This window comes from Podarcis erhardii (assembly GCF_964252035.2).
Source record: "Podarcis erhardii genome assembly, chromosome: 14".
In the NCBI taxonomy this organism is placed as follows: domain Eukaryota; kingdom Metazoa; phylum Chordata; class Lepidosauria; order Squamata; family Lacertidae; genus Podarcis; species Podarcis erhardii.
The window spans coordinates 36,940,644-36,957,660 of NC_138503.1; the positions used below are offsets into that span (position 1 = coordinate 36,940,644).

Below are 17,017 nucleotides of genomic sequence, written 5' to 3' on the forward strand. Positions count from 1 at the left end.
CTGAGGGGGGTTAAAAAAAAAAAAGGAAAGAGAAAAAGGAAACGGTTTCCTGAGGAGGCGGGAGAGAGCCGGGCGGGGTGGGAGGCGGGAGGGTGGGGGTCAAAGTTACTCGGCCGCCCAAGGCGGGGTAGGTGGTAGTAGTGGCGGTGAGTAGTGCGGAGACGGGGCTGAGGAGAACGGGAGAGAAAGGAAACCGGTCAGCCTGCCGCCCAGCCAGCAAACAGTCGTTGAAGCCGCCGCCGCCGCCTCCGGGGCGTCCCTCAGCAACGGTCAGTCTGAGCGCGCGACCCTCGAGGGGGAGGGAGGGAGAGAACGCCAAAGAGCGCGCGCGCGAGAGAGTGAGTTGGGGGGGGGGAAGAGAATGTGGGGGAAGGGAAGGCGCGCTCCCGGTGAGGGGGAGGCGCGCGTGCGCGTACTGGAGGGGGGGGCGTGTGGTGGTGGGCTAGGTGAGTCGCCCCTTCCCTATTATTTTTTTTTAATGAGGCGAGAGATAGTCAAACACACGCAAATAAAAATGAAAGCTTCCTCATTCCTTCTCCATAATAATCTCCCTAAGAGGGTTATTCGCTTTCCCCCATCAGCCCCACTTCAGTTATTGGTTCATTCATTTATTTTGTTGTAAGCTGTATCTGTTGGTTTTGTTCATTTTTATTATTACATTGATATCCCCACCTTTTTGTCAAGGAGCTGAAGGTGGCCTGCATGGTTCTAACCCACCCACCCCCTCAATTTTATCTTCACAGCAACCCTGTGAGGTAGGCTAAGGCAGAGAGGTGGTGACTGGCTCAAGGTCATGCAGCGAGCTTCATGACAGAGTTGAGGGGGGGGGCGGCGTTTGAACCCTGTTCTCCCATGTCATAGTCTATATAATGCTATTAACTGCTTCGCCGCACTGGCTGAACAGTATTTGTGGACCACCCCATCATGTAACATGTTTTGTCATAATTGGCATGCAGTAATTATATAAAAAAAAGAATGTCAGGCATGCACTGTGAAATGAAAAGCAACATGGGTAACAGCAAAGATAAAGCCTGTCACACCCCCAAAATTAAAACACCAGTTTAGAAGCCGAAGGTGCTCAAACGAGCCCTAATGTTGTGGAACACTATATGAATTTCAAATACAAAACAAAAATAATGGAACTAATGTTCTGGGTCTGTTTAGTCCCTGGATTGGAGACTGCCTGGGAAGCCACATGTATGCCGCCTTGGGTTTCATGATGGAAGAAAGACAGGATATAAATGGAAGAAAATGAATAAATAGCTCACAGCAGAGGGCACACCACCACCACCACTGAGGTTGAGACTGAATGTGACACACCCCTTTTGGCCCAGAGGCTGCTGCTGCTTCTCTGTTTGCTTTGCTTGTTTTAATATTTATATCCTGCCTCTTAAAACTAATCATCATCAACATCATCATCATCAAAATTGAGGTGGAGAAAGGCTCACAATATTTTTTCTTTTGCTTTTAAAATGCAATGCTAACAATAAAAAGCAGACAAATAGTTAAAACGTCATCATGCAAACCACAAGAACAAGTGCAGACACAAACGTTGTAAAAACTATTTCAGAATTCACCGATGAAAAACATAACATTGGAAGTTACGTATTAAAAAACCGTCTGATCAAATTAAAACTTATTAAGAGGGTTGGGTCAGAAGAATTTCTCTTGGGAGGTTGTTCCATAGTTAGGGACCACTTTGGAGATGACGGTTTTGTCCAGGAGTAAGGGCCTCTCAACAGACTCCCTTAACTGGTTGAGGGTGCCTGAGGAAGCATTTTTGGGTTTGATCTGAGAGACTGTCCCAGAGCCTTGGAGAGCAAGCATTAACTTCTCGAGGGACCGGTCCCCTTCCTAGTCCCATTCTGATGTGCACCTAGTTCTCAGTTCTTCTCTGCTACAATGCAGTGTGCATCATATCTCCCACTGCTTCCAACCTTTTGGGGTATTCCTCATCAAGTGAGGGATGTGCTTCCCCAGGTCTTCTGTATGTTGCTTGTGGAGTGCCTGGGAAGTTTTGAGATGGTGCGAGACATTCTCGCCCTCCTGCCCACATTTCTAGACAACCATGGGGGTGCAATGCTGAGGGGACTCCTAACTAGTGATGCGCTTTGGTATCATGCCTGACTTCAGCTACTCAATGTTATTAGTGATATACAGTTGCACTTTGTATCTAGCTTTTAAGAAATGTTAATGAATGTTCTTGCATTATTGTTAATCTTCAAGTAAACAATTTAGAGGCTTTTATATTAAGCAGTGTAATTTTAAATAAATAACAATCCTGTTTGAACTAGTCATATCTTGGAGAGATCCTCCCCCCTTTGCTGCCTTCTTTGACTCAAACACTAACCCCTGGATAACAGTTTGAAGCATAGTAGGTGGTTTCTTAAAAAATGCTGTGTGGCGTCACAATAATGAAATGAGTTTTAGTTTCTCCTCCCTACCCCCATTGAGCTTATCCATGTTGGAGTTCCTGTACTGTTATAGGGGCACAAAACATGAGATCAATGGACAAAAAGTCAGAGGGGGAAGTGGTTCCTGTAGAATTTCTTATGCATTATATATGTGAGTAATGCTGAGTAGAGTGTGGTTTTCTAGGAAAATATGAATGTATGTCAATCTTTAAATTTTTTAAAAAGAAGTTGCCCTAGAACATTGGGAAATCAACATGTTTTAATCACCCAAATAAGCCTTGGAATAAAAAGCACTTGGAAGCAGTAAGATGCAAACATATCTAAATATGCACTTGGTTGTCTAGGATGTCTGTGAATGTCTTTGTGTAAAGTGTTCTCAGTGATTTGGTTTTTTTATGCCTATCCTTTTGAAGACTCTTGGAGTTGATGACTGTATATATTTGTTTTCAAAACATCTTATAAATTAGAAGGCAGGCACTTTTGAGGGTTGCACTGAATCCTTGCTCTACTCTTTAATGAATTTTATTAATTGTACCACAACAGTGTTAATCATAGTTTCTTCTGAAGAACTGCATTTCTCAAACAGGAGAAATCCTACTTTGAGGCAAGGAAGTGTTGCTGGCGCCAATAAGACAGGGAAACAGATGCACTGGATTGAAGTAGTGTTTTGGTCTAAGGTCAAACAGTGACTGAGTGGCAGAGCCAGAAGTGCAATATAAGATTCTTGGTCCCGTGTCCTTGTGCTGGACAGGGGACAATGTCTCTGGTTGAATGAATGAAGGTTAGGTTTCTGGTCTGGAATCTGCACTTGGTGGAAATGCCTTGTTTCCCTGACCTGTTGTCTTTTATGCCTGAATTTTAGTGGGTGGGTGATATGCTGATTTCTAATGCCAGTTTTAGTATTCTCACATGCTATCTCAGTACAACAATCAGTGTTAGAAACTCAGATATATAATCTAATCAGCAAATTGCACCTTGAGCCTAGGTTACGGTCGCCACAATGGCATACCTAGGCACTGTTTGTTCCCTTAGTGGGGTTTGTTGTTGTTGTTGTTGTTGTTGTTATTTTCATTTCTATACCACTTTGTATTTTAAAGAACGAATCTCAAAGTGGTTAAAACATCTAACAAAACAATCCACAATAATAATAAAAAAACTTCAAGGAAAATCTTTCAGATCATTCTCTAAGTGACATTTTGCTTTCCCCAGTCGCCAACCTGGTGTCCAGAGATCTCCACGTAGTCTCAATTGGACCTGCGCCAGTCACAAAACACACCTGGCTATCTTCTAACACTGACAACAATCTGTATTTAAACAAATTCTGGTTTACCTTGGTTGTTCCTACAGCTAGTATTGCAGAATATTGTTCAGATATGTGGTAATGGTGCATTAGGAGAAGTTTGTTGGGTAGGCTTTTTGCAGGGGGGTTCAAGGTTGTGATCAGTGTAAACCTTCAATATATTTCACTGAATATTTATGCACCCCTACATACAAAGCTGCTTTAGTGTGTTGTGTAAACTAAGGCACTGTGTTTGTTCAGTTGCGTGTTTTCTCAAAATGCATTTTTTGGGGGCTTTCCAGTAATGAAAAGGAACAGTGAATGTCTGTGTCATGAAGAAAATATGCAGGTAGTCATAAATGGCGCATGGTGGGTAGTGGGGTGGAAAACCAAAAGCACCAGTGATTACATAGTTCAAGATGAGTTCTAGTGAACTTGAGCCAAAGTTACATAGTGGACAGCATTCAACTGCTGACCGGGAACTCTTGAGTTCATATCACTGCTCTTTGACGATGCTCAACTGTGTCTCCTTAAGCATAATCACTGTTTCTGAGCTTTACTTACTTCACAGAATTGTTGTTAGGGCAAAAAGGGATAAATGTATGTGACTTGCCCTGAGCTCTTACGAGGAAGTGCAAGATACAAACGTGATGAATGGATGTACCTATACCATGAAACCTAGTGTTTAGTCTGATGTGTCTGTTCTCTTCTAAATAAAAACAAACATTACAAGAGCCCTGCAGCAGTGAGGCGGTGCCCATGTGTTGTTGTGACGCCATCCTGATTTGTGGTGGTGCTCACATAGTGTCAGCATAGTTATGGGTGTAGTAAATGCTGCATCTTGGGCATTATAGTGGAATACCGTGCTTCCTCTTTGTCCTCCATTTCTCTTGCTTTGGAAATTTAAAACCTGGCCCTTTAGCATTTATTGATTGTGCGTCTGGTTGTAGCATATACAGTACTGTATAACGGGTTTTGCTTTGTGAGAATTTTGTTTTGTTTTGTTTCTTAAAAATGACTTGAAATCTTTGATTCTGTCTTAGTTTCTTTTCTGACAGTTCTACTCATAGTACACCTGGATATTTTTCTATAGAATTGTAGAGTTGGAAGGGAGCATGAAGGTCTTCAACTCTTTTTGTCTTGCTGTTTTGTCTTTGGACAAAGTCTACCCTGTTTCTCTCCAATTCTGGGCTAGTGGTTTAATCGCCAGCATAGCCTGATTTCTTGTTGAATTATATAGGAAGAATGTTTTCAATGTGATTCATTCATTCTTTATTATTATTCCCCCACTCCCTGGTATTTTCTTTTAAATAGGGAGTACAGAAGATGTAACCCTGAACTGGCAAAAAAACATTTCATAGACCCATGAAACATATCTAGTGCCTAAGCTGTGTTTAAGCTTTAAGTGTCATTTGTACTAAGCTTAGTTAACTATGCAGCCTAATTTCAGAATAAGCCCCATTAACACGGTGGAGCTTTGATCCTAAGCTTGCTTATTTGGAAGTAAATTAAAATACTGACTTGTTACGAAAAGGGAAGCAAGCTGGGCTTGAAGTGGTCAGGGACCTTTTAGAAATGGAAAGAGCTCCAGCTTCTCCATTCAGTTTCCTTTTTCGATTGCTTACATTGAACAACAAGCAACTGTGCCATTTGGGTAGATTCAGAGCCTGGACAATGGACTTCAAAGGGCATTCCACATCTGAGGTTAAATTAGTTCCTTATATAAATGTGATTTGTACTTTGGATGCACTGAACATTTTGTTTTCTTTTTGAGTTCTCTCCCAATTTATCAGATTCTTACATAATGCAAGAAAGACTCACATGTTGGGCAAAAAGATCCCTCCATTGCAGGGAGTTGTACTAGATGACCCTTGTGGTCCCTTCCAACTCTACAATTCTATGTATGGAAATGCCATAATGTGCTTGAACTCTTGTTGTGGCATTGAAAGGAAGAAATTGTTGGTGTCTCGTCCCTCTTCCCCTTTCATACCTTATTGTTATCCTTCCTTCAAAGAGCTCTAGGTGGCATATTTGATTATTTCATGTCCTAACGTACTTCATAGAGTTGTTGTGAGGATGAAAGAGGAGGTGACTGTCCCAAGTTCACTCAGTGGACTTTATGGCTGAGTAGAGATTTGAACGTAGGTTTTTCCATTTCTAGTTCAGGTTTTTAACCACTTTGTCACTCTTGCTGTTGCTGACAGGTGTGTAGGTAAAGTAGGTCAGAACTCCGTGATTCCTAAGATCCAGATTCGTTGAGAGTCTCTTCATTTCAGTTATCCACTGACATCACTGCGGTCATCAAAGGGAAGGGTAGTAGTAGCCAGGCACCTCTCCATTATAGCTGGATCCAGGCCTGTGGATAACCCTGTTCTCCAAGAAACCTTTTGGTTTTCATTTTATTTGGAATTTCAAGTGCTGCTACCTGTCTGGAAGCCATTTTTCCTTTGGATTGTGGTTGGTTGATGTCTGTCTGTCTCGTGAGACAATGGAAGAGTGTGCCTTTGGGGGTGAAGCCAAACTGTTGGAGAGTTATACTACCTGCTGTGGCTGTAAATACCAATATGGAAGAGCCATGTTTTGTTGCAGCTCTGGGGCAGATGAAGGTTGTGCTGCTGCAGGTGCACCATAGCGTTATTGACCGGGGTATGCTTCCTTCTGGCCAAACTGGTGCAAAATGTATTGTTTTCCTTTCCTTTGGACCACATCAGTGAAGCCAAGGAGGGGGGGACTTGTCCTGTGTGCGGCCCAAGACCTCCATACACACCACCCAGGCTTGCACCCTGGATAGGTCACTTTGGTGCTGTTAATGCAGCAAAAACGATGCAGGAGGCAGCAGTTAAAAATTATAAGCTAAAATTGATTGCCTTAAAGTACCAGTGCTAAGGGTTGCTTTCATCAAAGGGAGAGATCGTCTCGCCTCATTGAAGTGTGGAATACAAATAAATAGTAAAACCTCTGTGAATTGGCCCTACCTGCTTGTAGTTAGTTAGCAAGGCTGGGGTTCCTGGTTGCCCTTAAACAGTCCTTTTCATTGAGATCCCAATAAGCTTTTCCTGTGTTGTCCTGACCTGTAACTTGCTGTTTTCAGGTTAGCTTTATATCTAATATAGTGGGGCTGGTTCCTGGGTAGCTAATCCCTTCTAAGAAGAATATTTGTTTTTACCTGCATTCACTATCATTTGCTTGATGGTTAGGCTACCGGTAAGGAGACAAAAGGAGAGAGGATGTAGACTTGCTTTCTCTAGTCTCCCATTCATTGAAGCTTCAATGAAGGGAAATACCAAATGCTCAAGTGCTCTTTCCTGACACAGGAAAAGAATGGAAAGGAGTAGCTGTGCGTTATTATTGCTTCTCTTATTACTATTGTTCTGTTAGACACACAGAGGCTTTTCTTCCGAAATCAGTGTGAGACTGAAGAGGCTTGTGGGGAACAGAGTAGGATCCAGATTGCAATTGGCCTAAAGAAAGGATTTCTAGATTGCAGTCCCCGCCTTTGAGTTTTACATTGCACAAGTCTGCTGCTATTTTAGTGAAAGCCAAACTTTGACAGCAAAGATAATGCATTTATATTGATGTAATTAGAAGGGCAGGCAAGTTGATGTCTGGCTCAGGGGCAGTGTATGCTTTCTGCTTTAAATCTAGCTAACATAACTTCGGTGATTGGGAAGCTGTTCTGATTTGGCAGAAGGGAGATTGTGGCTTTCCCAGTTAACTGGTTCTTAGTGCTAGTATTTGGCTTTAAGCCTGGGAGGCTTTTCCATATCTGGGAAGCTGCTGAAGGGTATGTGTGTGGAAGATGGTTTATAGTCGATGGTTTTTTGAAAACAGAAACCTGAAAAATTCTACCCTCAGATCACATTGCCCTTTTTTATATCCAAGTGGCTATGAAGCCATTTCAAGGAAATAGTTTTGTTTGTTCTTTTTGCAGCTGTTTAGCCCAGTTCTAGATGTTTGCCTGCATGGAACTGCTTTGTACAAAAATGGACCAGTGATCCATCTAGTCCAGCTTGTTACGGTAAAATCTGGGTGCGAGGCTGCTCTGCCACCCAGCTCGTCGGACTAAATCCGCGGGTCCCTGCGGAGGAAAATGAGCGCAGCCAGGGACAGGAGCAAGATGCAGAAGATCCAAGTTTATTGCTCAACAGGTTCAAGGTGAGATTGAACCCCGAGGATGGGGTGACATGAACTTTTAAAACTTCCCTTCATGCCCCAGAATACAGTGCAAAATCACCATCAATACATCACGGTTACATCATGAATACACTAAAAAGAGGTTGGGTTACACAGGTTACATCATGAATACATCAAGAAGAGGTTGGGTTACACAGGATTAACATATGGAGGAGGGAGGGGGAATATGCAGAGCTGGAGATATGCACAGATAAGTACATCCTGAGTACTGGTGATGAAAGGACAATAGTCCAGGTATGCATAGTCTGCCACCTGGCACTGCCCGGAGGAAAGGCTTGACAGAGTGACTTGACAGGATTAGGGTCTTCCTGAGTGTACGTGACACTTCACTTGAGGGATTATGGAGGACAGAGGAGGTGTCATGGAGTCCTAGAGAAATTAGCACCGAAAGCAAGAAAATTGGTGCTTGTGTAACAGTGTGGGGGCTGAGGGGTCCATGTAGGGCTGGGTGCCCTTGAGGTCATCGCCTCGGATCCTCTGGTGACTGGCGGAAGGGGTGAAGAAGACATGCCCCCCCTTCCGTATCAAGCTCTACTTACAAAGCAGCAAAGCTCTTTTCTTTAACTGGAGATGTGAGAAATTGAGCCTGTAGCCTTCTGCATCTGAGGCCATAGTTTAGTGTTATTCAGAAATAGCTGCTGACAATAAAACCATGTTTCTTACATTCACATTTGGTTCAAAGTAAATTTGTATTTAAACAAAGCACTATTGTGGTCCCAGGAATATTCTGAAGGGACCTGAATGAATGTGCCAGGCGGTTGTCTTATCTAGGTAATGGACTGGATGAGAGCCAAAAAACTGAAGCTCTGTCTAGATAAGACTAAGACACTGTTAGTGAGTGGTTCCTTAGATCAGGTGGATGAGAGGTTGCCTGCTCTTGATTGGGTTACACTACCTCTGAAGGAGCGGATACATAGCTTGGGCGTACTCCTTGACACTCAGGTGGCCTCAGCAGCATGGTGTTCCTTTCATCCACTTCAGCTGGTGTCACAGCTGCGCCCCTTTCTGGACAGGGTTAGCCTAACTTTCGTTATCTATGTTCTGGTAACCTTTTGGTTATATTACTGTAACACATTATATGTAGGACTGCTTCTGAAGATGGTTCAGAATCTCCAGCTGGTGCAGAATTCAGTGGCCAGGTTGCTCCCTGGGGAAGGACAGTTTGAGCATGTTACATCAATCCTGGCCCAACTGCACTGGCTGCCAAATTCAAAATGCTGGTTTTGACCTATGAAGCCTTAAATAGCTCAGAACTGCAGTACCTCAAGGACCAACTCTCCTGATAGGAACCGACTTGGACATTGCGAACATCATTTGAGGCCCCTCTTCAAGTGCCGCCTCCATGTGAGGTCTGCAGGGTGACAGCACAATAATGGGCCTTTTCTGCAGTGACCCCCCATTTATGGAATGCTTTCCCCGGGAAGGTTTGTCTGGCACTGTCATTATATATTTTTAGGCACCAGGCAAAAACATTCCTCTTCAGCCATGCCTTTGGTGGATTCATATTCTACAGCCTTTTAAATGTGTGTGCTTTTAAAAAATGTGTGTTGCTTCTGTTTTGACTAATTTTTTCTGCTTTTCTCTTGTGTCTTTTTTCTTGTGAACTGCCCTGAGATCATTTGATGAAGGACAGTATATAACTCTAATAAAAATAAATAAAATAAATAAATACCTGTGTTTGGTATTCTGTTATTTAGGAAAGGGGTGCAAATGTAAGAAATTACCCAGGATCCCTAACTGCATTATTGTTTTATTCAGTTCATTATATCTTTTGTTTGAATATCCATTTTATTGAATATTTTGTTTTAATATCTGTATGTTGATCCCTCTCTCTCTCTCTCTCTCTCTCTCTCTCTCTCTCTCTCTCTCTCACACACACACACACACACACACACACAGAGTGAGGGGGGTTACAGCAATAAAACCATAGAACAATTAAGTTTAAAAACATGAGCTTTCCAGTCACAAACCAGACAGGCTTGCTGAGTTTCACCAAGTAGCTGTATCATTTGCCTTCAGACTGTTTCATGGGTTCCTTCCAATGAACATCCAAGCATTTTCAGGGGTTTGTGTTCTTCTTTCTGCATTTTCATATTTTTTTTTACAGGATCTTTCAAATTATTCTTAGTCTAATAAGCTTTACAATAAACCCTGTGACATTGTACAGTATTGGAGAAGGAGAACTGAAGCTTAAGAGATTGTGGCTTACCTGGGACTACTGCCTGGGGCTGATCTGATATCTGAAATGTGAATTTATAATCTAATAATTGAGACACTTATACACCGTACTAGTTTTCAGACAACACATTTCCTGAAGGCTCACCTTGTCCAGAGAGCAGCATTCCAGCTAAAGCCTCAGACTTATTGTAGTCTCCCATCTAATTACCAGGCTAGCCTAGGCCTTATCTCTCCAAAAGATAACAGGCTTCTCCACCCTATTCTCTTGCTGCTGAAAAATCTGTCCGCCCCCATTAAATAAGGTTTACAAGGAAGGTAAATCTTTATAAATACTCTGCCAAGTGACACATTAACTAGCTGATCTGTAAGTACAGCACTTTTAAGTCCCTATGTAAGTGTGCTAAGTATTATTCATTTGAAAGAAGACAAGACAGGGCATGGGGAAGGGAGAGTAACTTGTTCCCTTGCACTCTTCTATTTCTCTGGACTCCCATCTTTAAAACAATAGTTGAACAAACATTGATACGAATCTGGCTTTTGAGTTCTTGTCCATTTGTGTCTTTTGCAACTTGCAAATACAGGTTGAAAAAACACTTTACTACTAGCAGATAGCAAGTACAGACCTTGTAGCTAGATGCAGCTTGCTGAGTCAAGAGAGGGGAGTTTGCTGTTTGCAGTGGAGATGGGGTAGCAGTCTTTCCATAAAGGAAACACTTGTTTCTGGCAAGCTAATTCTACTATTTTGGAGGGGTGTAGCTTCGTCACAGCTGCATGTGACTGGACTTTAAAATGCTTACTGCTTTCCTCTGGGAAGCACTTTTAAACAGATTAGAAATACAGAATGAAATTCTGTATCATAACAGGAGTACACACCAGAAGAACAAGGTAGCATTGGCTATCTTGTACACAGAGTGTTTGGGAAATTAAAATTAAAATTAAACTCTTTTATCTAGTCTAAATTGTCACTCCCCTTCTTATTTATTGATTTGTAACGCAGTGCATCAGAAACTGAGGACTAAATGTGACATGATTGCTTAATCTCAGGGTCATGGGTTCGAGCCCCACGTTGGGCAGAAGATTCCTGCATTGCAAGGAATTTGACTAAATGACTCTCAGAGTCCCTTCTGACTCTACAGTTCTATTATTCTTCAAAAAGCCACAAATGTGGTTTTCTTCTAAAATGGATTTACACATTCACCACTCACTCACTTGATATCAAGCCTTCAATTACTGGGAGTTGCTGAATTCTAGGACTGTAGTTCTGTTCTTTTTCAATCTTTGAGAAGACATTTATGAAAAGTGAACAATGTGGCGGTGACAAGGAAAACCCACACTTGCTATATATTGTCCTCCTGAACTCTTGGGAAGGGACAGAAGGCATGCTCCAGATGAAATGAAGCATTCTACCATAGTGGCGGTTCTAAGAACTAGCAGCCCTGTGGCTCATTGATGAAGGAGCCAGCTGTTCTTCCTGCTGGCCTTGGCACTTTCTCTCACAAATGCACCCACACCCACACATCGTTGTAATTCTGTAGGAAGCTACCAGGAATGTGGGTTTTCGGGGGGGGACGGGACCCTGTGGAAATTTGGGTAATTTGCATCCCAAAAAAATCAATTTACATTGAACATTTTTGTGACACCCTGTAGAGTGATCTAGTTTAGCACAGAGTCATAGAATAGTAGAGTTGGAAGGGACCCCTGAGGGCCCTGCAGTACAGGTGTCTCAACTAGATACTGCATACAGTAGGTGAAAGTTTACATAAGAGTGCACACATTCATGAAAACATCCAAACATCCAAATTGCTTAGAAATATTTGTTTAGTAAACAAAACTAAACATTTTGAAATGGTCAAACTTTCTATTTTGCAGTTGGCATCCATTCATTGTTACTAATGAACTTTTCAAATGATTTTTTTCCCCTCTGAAAAACATCAGCAGTTGCTTGTAGGGAAACATATGTTTGGCGATGTGGATGATTGTTTGGAGTTGTGTTAGCTTGGGGCTACTTTGAGATCATGAACCTTGTAAAATGGCTGTACCTACTAAGACCTTCTGGGTGAGGGTTGGTCGCAATTGTTTAAAAAAATGAATCTGAATAATGAATTTGAGATGAGAGAAAGGCCTGTTTTGTATCACCTTGAATTTCCAGTACTTTTCTTCTCTCTGGAGTCCACAAATAATATTTAGATCAAGGTTTAGACACAACTGTGTTTTGCATGAACCTTTCTGAGTCTCATGGCATATAATCTGATGTTTGCCATTAATTGCATTGGTTACACAACTCTGCACCCATATTTTATATACAGTGGTACCTCGGGTTACATACGCTTCAGGTTACAGACTCCACTAACCCAGAAATAGTGCCTTGGGTTAAGAACTTTGCTTCAGGATGAGAACAGAAATTGTGCTTCGGCAGCGGGAGGCCCCATTAGCTGAAGTGGTGCTTCAGATTAAGAACAGTTTCAGGTTAAGAACAGACCTCCGGAACGAATTAAGTACTTAACCCGAGGTACCACTGTACATGATGACTTTTGAAAAAGAGATCCAAGAAGACAAAAAGTTCATATTTAGGGTATCTCAAGCAGCAGATCTCTAATTTGGTTGTGGTTGTTGGTATACCTAGTGTGAGACATGCAAAAAAAGATAAGAGGATGTTTTTTATTGAACCATTTTAAAATGATGGCATAATAAAACAAGCTTGGGTTAATTGAAAATATGTAGATGATGTAGTGGGAGGAACCGCATAGTAGATACAGAAGTTTGGATAAGGCTGATGACTAAAGGCAAGCCTGAAGTAAGCAGCATTAGCCAAAGCTTTTCAGAGTGGCTGGGGAAACCCAGCCAGATGGGCAGGGTATAAGTAATAAATTAATATTATTATAAAATATAACCGGGATGTCCTTTACTACTTTCTAGTTAAGACCAGACTTCAATCCATAGTCCACAGCATACATTGATACAGTGGAGTTAAGGCTAAAATTTGCCCCAAAGAATATCAAAGTCAGCCAGAATTCAAAGCCCATTTGTATTAGACGTCTCATAGAACAGTGCAAAGAATGGGTGGTTTTGTGGAATTATTTCTCACTTTCTCCGATATCTACCTCCTGTATATGTGTGCTGTGTTCTGCTTGCCTTTCACCACAGTTTGCTGTTAGGTGACCTTAGCTGTGCTGTCTGTGCACCAGAGTGTTGCTATGGGAGCATATAAGACCTTGGGTCAACCAGCTCAGGCAAGCATCATTGAATTGGATAAGTTTTAAGTGGCTGGCCATAAAAGGGAGGAATCTGAGGTTGCATTTGCTGCTTTACCTGCCAGCATGTGGGAGGAATACTTAGGGGCAGTCTGATACAAAGAAGAGTAGCAGAGGGACTAATTGGGTATAGACTGATGTAGTTTATGCCACTCAGAGTCAAATTTGGTTCTTCCACAGCATAATGGGTTGACCCCTTTGCCCCACCCCACCCCTAACAAACCCCAGTGGCTTGAGCTGTGGAGACCTCATTCACTTTGATCTTGTACTGTTCTGGACAATTTGGATTTTCTTCTTCCTTTGCTTCGCAGAGTAGCAAGTGTTGTTTTGCTAGGATGAGCTTTGTCTTCCATTGAAGTGAGTTTTCATGCCACCAGTCCTTAGTTGGAATCTAGGGCTCTTTGTCCTTCATCTTGCAACCATCCACCTGTAATCTGCTCATCTTGGCTATCATAGAAGCAAGCAGAGTCTTCCAGAGCTTTCTGAATCTGATTCACAAGTGAACCAGGAACTAATTGAGTATGCTGGGCACTAACTGGTTTTATTTGTTTGATGCCTGTGGGGAAGTGGTTTTCTGTAGGAACTTGCCATCTAGTCTTGGATGAAGATGTTTGAAAATCTAGTATAGAAAGGGAGAAGTTGGTTGCTGGGCCCATGGTTGCAAAGCCTGTGCTACTGCTAAATGAATTCCCATGGAACTGACTAGTTTGCCTCCTGGTGATGTTCTTCCCTCTCACAGGTGTTCACTTTCTCTTCTGCTCACACCTAGCACTGCTACTAATTGGTGGTGGTAACAGTTTGCTCACTAACCAATCTCTGTTGTTGTTATCACTGATTGGGCTTCTACATACTATCAATCCTGTTTTCATGTTGTGACTTGTTGGAAAGTAACTTGCTTTGCCAAGAAGAACCTGTGGCTCCCTATCTATGACCCTTATGAGTTGTAATTACCGGTACCTTCCTAGAGCCCTTATGATCCTGCTTTGAATATGACCCTTATCCTGGAAGGAGGTGTGGTTTCAGTTGCACTTGGTTGTTTTGGGAGATGTATTTGGGATTTTTTTTACCCTATTGTCTTCATTTTTGTAATACACTGTTTGAGTTTTAATGAAGTAACACTCCTCTATTTTGTATTCAGCCCATAGTACTTAGGATTTCTCTCTGTCTGTGTGTGAGAGAAATTACCAATATGAAAAGCCTTCTCTTGCTTTTGTGAGAGATGGTGTGCTTGTGGTAGGTGGAGCCTTCTGTTCCATTTTGTATGCATATGGTAGTTCTTAATTAAATTGTCACCTTCCTCTGTCTAAAGTTAACCTTACCTCTGTGCCAGCTTGAGACCGGCCCTCTCAGAGATATCAACCATCTGAAATCTAGGACAGCAAGGAGGAAATTATAACATAGTGAACGATTTGAGTTGGGAGATGACAGCAATATTGAAACACTGGGATCAGAAACGAGGTTTTTTTATTATATTAACTACCTCATAAAGTGTATTGTAAAACAAGTTGTTGTTGGCGGCATCCGTCTGTCTTGAACAGAGTATAGCTTTGTACACAACATATGGACACAAACAGAGCTGTGAACCAGTGTGGTCCAGTAAGTAATCCTGAAAGAAGTGGGTTCAATTCCGGATCAGTTATTCTCAGTCTCACTACTATGTATGTAAAATTGGGATATTCATTACCTACTTCATACGTATGTTGAGGCAAAAGTAAAGCATATGTGCTTTTTAAAGGATGTAGAGGAGTTTTACAATAATTATGATGGGCGGCATGGCTCATATGAATCTTGGCATCTTCCTTGCAAATAGACAAAACAAACTACTGTCAGATTTGTAGTTTTGAGTTTTCCAAAGACCCTTTGATAACAAATTCTGAGGAAGAATAATGCCTGATCTTATGAGATCATCTGCTGTGTGAGGATTTTAATGGAGACTGGAGATTTTGGCTCTGTGAGGCTGGGTGATCTTATGTGTGTATGTGTAGCCTAACCCTATGAATGTGAAGGATTCCTTTGGGGGGAAATATATTTGCCTTCCATGTATTTCATTCATTTACATTTCCCCCAAAATATATCTTGAGCCGGTTCTGAAAGCTAATTGGGCTCAATGAATTTCTAAAGAGTGAGTGTTCCATGGTTGTGGGATACGAAATACCTTTCTATGTGCCACGTCTGTCCTCAAAGAAGAGCAGCACATATGTGCAATAAATATCCGCGTGTGATATTTAAATTGCAGTTGGGGTGTGTGTGTGTGTGTGATTGTTGGAAGTATAAAGAGATGATGACAAATTCCCATGTAGACATGCAGCAGGATAAAGTGGAAGGATGGGCTGTGCCACTTAAGACTGCAATTAAGGGAATGACTTGTCTGAATGTTTTCCTACATTACAAACACCCTGTGCCTAGAAAACAAGTAAAGTGTGCAAAAGGGTGGTTAGAATCTTTCTCCCTGCTGCGTTAGCTTCTTACTTGCAAAGATTTTTAACAAAACGAACACAGGCCAGCATTAAAGAAACTTTCAGTCAGAATTGGTGCTGCCCATTCTGCTGCCTCAGTCTCGCCTCATTCTGCTGCATGTGTTGATGCAGCCACAGCTGCTTTACATCTAGACTAGTATCTGTTCCTTGTTCACCCTTCCCAAGAGAATTTGGTGTATTACTCTTCCATAAACTGGCTCGTGTTGCGAATGAGAAGCCTGTTTGTTTCTTCTTAGACTGCCTGTTTGTATAGCTGGTGCCCCAAGCTATTTCCTCATACATAACTTCATAAACAGACTTTTTGGCAACACTGTGCTGCTTTAGAACAAGACACACCTTTTACTGCTATGTTGGCTTTCCTTATCTTCCTTAATAATGTATGGTCATGTTGCCCTCTAAACTTCAGCACTATGAATGCTGATCATGAGTGCACCGGAGATGAACCATTTCTGATGATAGATCATATTGGATTCTGGAGACTTGGAAAAAGCATAGCATTACTGAATTTAGCAAGTTAGATTTAATTTACTTTTACTCTTGTGGGTGAATTTAAGTGAGAAAGGGGAAAAAACAACAGATTTGAATTTCTGCAAGTCTGTTTCATCTGTAGCTCCTCAGCTATGAAATATTTCCCTAGTTTTGTACAATACTTTGTCCTAGGAAATAACACCTTTCTTCCCTAGCTTGGGGTCATGGTCCAAAGTATCACTTTTATGATTTATCACATTTTGGTTCACCCTTTCTTCAAGCAGCTGAAGTTTCCATTTTAACCTCACAAACAACTGCTTGAGGTAGGCTATCTTGAGAAACAGATGCCAGCCCAAGGCTACTTAGTTTCATGGTCTAGTTGGAATTTAGACCCTGGTCTGTCTCTCTAGTCTAGTCTGTATTTGAGGCATAGTTCTCACTGAGATAGTAACCTTGCGTCTGGGCTGGATCACTTTAGACTGGACGGGGTGTGTGTTGTCGCATGACTGACTGCTCCAGCATTCATAAATACTCCTGCAAATAGAAAGCCAGCATGCCAAATCTTTCTCCATAGCATGCTAGCTTTCTGTGTACAGTACAGAGGATATTCAGTCTGAAACGGTGTAGCCCAGAGAGAGTGTTACTACCTCAGTGAAAAGTGGAAACTCTAACTTGCCTTCTTTAGAGAGAAGCTGTATTTGCTGCAAGTGAAGGTTTGCCTTTCATTCGTACTGCCTTTTTATTTTATTAAAAAAA

General features: G+C 41.8%; 1 protein-coding gene across 2 annotated transcripts in view; it reads left to right on the forward strand.

Annotated features, from left to right (window-relative positions):
• Positions 1-82: 82 nt before the first annotated feature.
• The window catches only part of CAPN15 (calpain 15), a 91,071-nt gene continuing 74,136 nt past the window's right edge, over positions 83-17,017 (forward strand). For both annotated transcript variants that reach the window (XM_081839580.1, XM_081839582.1), the window contains exon 1: positions 83-269. The gene's annotated coding sequence lies outside the window, so the exon portion shown is untranslated. The remainder of the gene's footprint in view (positions 270-17,017) is intronic.